General features: G+C 37.4%; 1 protein-coding gene across 3 annotated transcripts in view; it reads left to right on the top strand.

Moving 5' to 3' along the window:
• The window catches only part of Hrs (Hepatocyte growth factor regulated tyrosine kinase substrate), a 27,823-nt gene that overhangs the window by 726 nt on the left and 22,097 nt on the right, over nt 1–5,000 (top strand). The window lies entirely within an intron of this gene.

Raw genomic sequence — 5,000 nt, 5'->3', positions numbered from 1 at the left:
ATTTGAATTGCATGATATCAACATCTACAGTCTGGCCATCAATATCAGTGTGATGGGGAGGTTTCAAATCTGTTTATTTATCACTGTTTATGCCTGCTAAACTAACCACTTCTTTTGACTGTAAAGGACAAGGCTCATGGGTATGAAAGAGCTCTCTTGGGTTAAAACAGTGGTGAAATCAAGTTGTGCAACTTCTCGAAACAAGATATTTTATTTCTCTTATTTTTCTGATGGGTTGCTCTGTTTAGGCAAATTGCTGAGTACTGAATGTACAGACTTTACCAGTGTCCATTAATTCTTGTTCTCTATATGGCACACAATTTCAATAAAATAATGTTTGCAGAATTTAAAGTAATTTTTTTTAAGAATGTTTATATATAGTTATTAAATAAGATTTAAGTTTCATCTGTTTTCATTCTTGTTGGGTAAGGAAGTAGTACTATTTGGTTGCATATTTGCCTTTATTATTATGTTTTTCCTTACTGTTATTTTTCTTCTAACATGTTAACTGGTATATTTCTTTAAAAGTGTAATTTGATTCTGCATCTATTATTTTAGTGACTACTTGACTTTAAACATAGATGGAATTGGTATTGTGTGTGATATTGGACCTGATATGAACTGTTTGGAAATTGTTCTTTCTCTCATTTGATAGAAATAGAAATGACACAAAAGTGTCTCCTCCTTCTCCCTCTCCCTATCCCTATCACCAAGATGCACAAATTGCATATTATTGTTTTTATATCAATATTTTACTCATTCATTTATTTGCTTAGGTGTTGATTTGTTTAGTTAGTGTGTATTTGTATGACTGTGCATGCGTGTGTACGAGTATTATAAGGGGAGTGGAGGAAGACCTAGAAATGAAGATACAAATGCAGAATCCTGTGAATGGCAAACCTTCTGGATGAAGGAGAAAGTATTCCAGCCACCACCAGTCTCTAGAAACTGAAGGCTTACCTATTGGAGTTAACATGGAAGAGTGATTGACTCCAAAAGGCCAAAATAGTGCTTCATCAAGGACGTGATTTAATTGTGCATTAAAGGGAAGAAAGTTGGTACTATTTCCTTTCTTTCTTTCTTACTTTATTGTTAAGTAAAATAGACAATTAATCTCTCTGGTACCTATTATTGCCAATTGCTCCATGAATATTTCTTTTTGCCCATTCAAGAAAAGTGACGTGATATCGTGTAATATGAATATTTCACTCCCTATCACATCATGATCTCTCCCTGTAAATACACATTTTACATAGTTATGTATGCAGATATTTATTGCAGTTGCATTTGTATGTACACATTCTCTGTAATGTGTCAAAATAATGTAAAAAAAAAAAGTACAAAAACCTCTTTTAGAACTTGCTGTGTGTGCTTCTTATCTGCCCGGTGGGAGCAGCATTAGGTAAACATATTCCATTCACGCAGGCTGATATACTGACATGATTCATGGTTTTTGGGTCAGACGCCGGCGACGAGATATTTGGTCAAGGCTGGCGCTTGGGGTGAGCGGGTGTACAGCGCTCACTCGCGGCTTGTGTACCCGAGAATCCCGAGGCCTTAGGCATATTCGTTCAAAACCCCCAGCATTCCAACCATTTAGAACTGGAATAGCCCCGGCGTGAATGGGATAATTGTGTAATTTGACAATGTTAATTCTTGACATATTAAGACTTTGTACTATAATAACGCATTCAAATATTTTAAAGAATTCTATCAAAAAGAAATGATTCATTGTATTTTAATATAATTGTGCTGGGATATAATTTATGTGCTAGTTGCTGCATTGAGATTAACCAGTTAACGATGGGTGACGTGTTTATTCATCACACATGACACAGGAGCTCTTGCCTGACAATGGGTATCATGATGTTTGGGGATTTTGGATCACTTTGTTATTTTATTGTGCTATGAGTAATGAGTGAGTGATGTTGACAATTGCAGTCAGAATTATAACAACTGCTGTAATATTAAGCAAAATGGATTTTAACTCACATCCAAAACCTAGATGGCACTACTTTCTTCTAGCACCAGCAGGAGAGAGAGCCTTGAATGGCACCCATCTATGGCAAGTTGGCAAGTTGCCAACCTCTTGCTCTAAAGTACCGCAGATGAAAGATGTGCAGGCAGAATGAGAGGAGGAAGGTGACTCACACCATGCCCAATGCCTACAATGTGCCCCTGTGCCAGTAGGGATGCCTTTTATTTAGGCAATCACTGTCAAAAGCACATGTTTCCTTCCTCTTCCCTACCTCTTCATTTTGGATGGTTATAAGTTTCGTGTTCGTTCGTGACAGCACACAAATACAAAAAAATAAAGTTGCTTTTTGTCCTCCCCTAAAACCGCAATACTTCTATCACATTGAGTATAAAGAAAAAAAATGAATTGATATGGACCCTGAACTACAATTTTAGTCAACTGTAGAATTGATGGATCCTGCGATATGACAGATATAAATTTCTAAAAACAGTAAAACGCACACAAAAAAACAAAAAAACACTAAAATGGCTCCAGCTCTACAATGAGTGACCAAAAGGGAATGGGAAAAATCAGAAATAAAACTCATCCTGGAGCCTGCGTAAGCAAATCTATCCCCCGTTGGCAACGGATTAATAATTGTTATGGCCATAAGAGATTTAGAGTTGAAGTGTGGGGCCCTTGTCATGGATTCAAGATTATTGTTCAGCACAATAAGCATTGAAAAAGGAGAATTTAAGCCGACTCCATGTGTATGTAGTATGCAGAGCAGTGCAGCCTCCATTGCCAGGACATGTATAAGTGTCATCTGGAATTCAGGCCCATCCTTGCCATGGCATGTTTTAACAGGTGAAGATAATACCTAATACAAAGGAGAATACAATAAGTAATATTGTACTTAACTATAAAGATTGAATATGATGAAATACTCATGATAGATTTTAAACACAGTTTTAAAAGCTTGCATATTAACCCATTGCCGACGGTGGACGCTTACACAGGCTCCAGGATGAATTTTATTTCTGATCGAGGCAGCTTCTGCAACATAATTAAATTTTTCTCACTCCCTTTTCGTCACTCATTGTAGAGCTAGAGACATTTTTGTGTTTTGTTTTTTTGTGTGTTTTACTGTTTTTAGAAAATTATATCTGTCATATCACAGGCTCCATCAATTCTGCAGTTGACTAAAATTGTAGTTCAGGGTCTATATCAACTCATTTTTTTCATTATACTCAATGTGATAGAAGTATTACTGTTTTAGGGGGGACAAAAAGCAACTTTATTTTTTTCGTATTTCTGTGCTGTCACGAACAAACACGAAACTTATAACCATCCAAAATGAAGAAGTAGGGAAGAGGAAGGAAACTTGTGCTTTTGACAGTGAGTGCCACAATAAAAGACATCCCTACTGGCACAGGGGCACATTGTAGGCATTGGGCATGGTGTAAGTCACCTTCCTCCTCTCTTTCTGCCAGCACATCTTTCATCTGCGGTACTTTAGAGCAAGAGGTCGGCAACTTGCGATGTACCATCCCTCTATAGAGATAGTGCTTGCTAGAGACTGTAGATGGGTGCCATTCAAGGCTCTCTCTCCTGCTGGCACTAGAAGAAAGTGGTGCCATCTAGGGTTTGGAAGTGAGTTGAAAACCATTTTGCTTATTCCCGCCGGCACTGTTCCGTTTTTGCATGGCTGCAATGCCGGGGCTCTGGAACGCATAGGCCTAAATCAATTATACAATTGACGGCGCATGCCGGCACCCGGCGCTATGCATATTACAAAAATCGCCGTCTGTGGACGGCGCCCGGCGGTATTGGGTTAATTACTATTCCAATTTTCTAGGAAGAGTGATTTCAACTCTTATTCTTGGCAATGGGAGATTTCAGATCTCAGATCTTTTTTTTAAAATAAAGTGAATAGTAGAGGCAGCCTCCACTTTTTTTGCCTAATTTCTGCTTTTCGCCTTTGCATTTATCCAAGGGGATCCTGTTTGGGTTGCCATACCCACTAAAACTTGTCCCAGAAAACATGTAAACCCCCATCCCTGCACATCAAGGTTGATTATTTATGGCATTTTTGTTGAATATATATAAAGTAGAATATCTTAATTTCATTTCATGGGGTAAATAATTCATTGGGGATCTTGAGCTAGTCGGAGGTAGTAAAATTTAATGCCCAAAGGATGTTAAACAATGTATTTATCTGAAAATTCCCAGGTATTGCATTTTCGACTAATTTAAGGGTTCAATCAATTCCCTTCAAACACAATAAACCACATATTTCTCAGTTGCTGAAATTAGATACCCCAAAGACAGCCCACAACTAAAGGAGGAGGAGGATTAGGTTCAGAAGAATAGTTATCATATAAAAGGAGTAAAGTTAGTAGATCCAGGATAATTATATGAAAATTCTTTAGTCAATTCAAGAATTTTCATAAACTTACGTCTATCATAATGGAGAGGCATATATAACGTATGTTTTATAAAAGTCCCTTACCCCAAAATGATACCCATTTACCAAAAAGTGTGTGTGTATGTTTGCATGTGCGTGTGTGTGCGTGTACATGTGGTCACACCTGCATAAGCATGCATGTTGTTAGGAGAGAAAGTGCTCAGGTTTTAATAAAATTGCATATGTGCGGAAAATGTGTAAGAATACCTGTCATTGGAAGAATGTCAGTCATCTTTATTTAACTTGCATGATGTTGCAGTACACATTGTTCCTCAGGGGATGTTTGGAGAGTGTTGTATCACTAAGTCGCACCAGCAGCAGTGAATCTCTTGATGACAGGAGTATCCACTTTGTATGTAATTTGATTTTGTTGCCAAGTCTGGGCAGTAGTTATGGAACCAGTAAAAAAAAATTATATATATTTATATAGCCATTTTGTGGTATATACTTTATCTTCACACCCACCCATAGCAATTAAGGTTTTAGCAGCAGAAGTATGAATTGATATGCAATAAAACTTGATGTTGTTTGTTTTGCTCTTGCACTACCTTTTATACAGAAAGATTCCTAGATGTA

The sequence above is a fragment of the Penaeus japonicus genome, unplaced genomic scaffold (genome assembly GCF_977035675.1).
Source record: "Penaeus japonicus unplaced genomic scaffold, GWHDUDI00000001_assembly GWHDUDI00000006, whole genome shotgun sequence".
Taxonomy (NCBI): Eukaryota; Metazoa; Arthropoda; class Malacostraca; order Decapoda; family Penaeidae; genus Penaeus; species Penaeus japonicus.
This window is presented reverse-complemented; position numbering and strand designations above follow the sequence as displayed.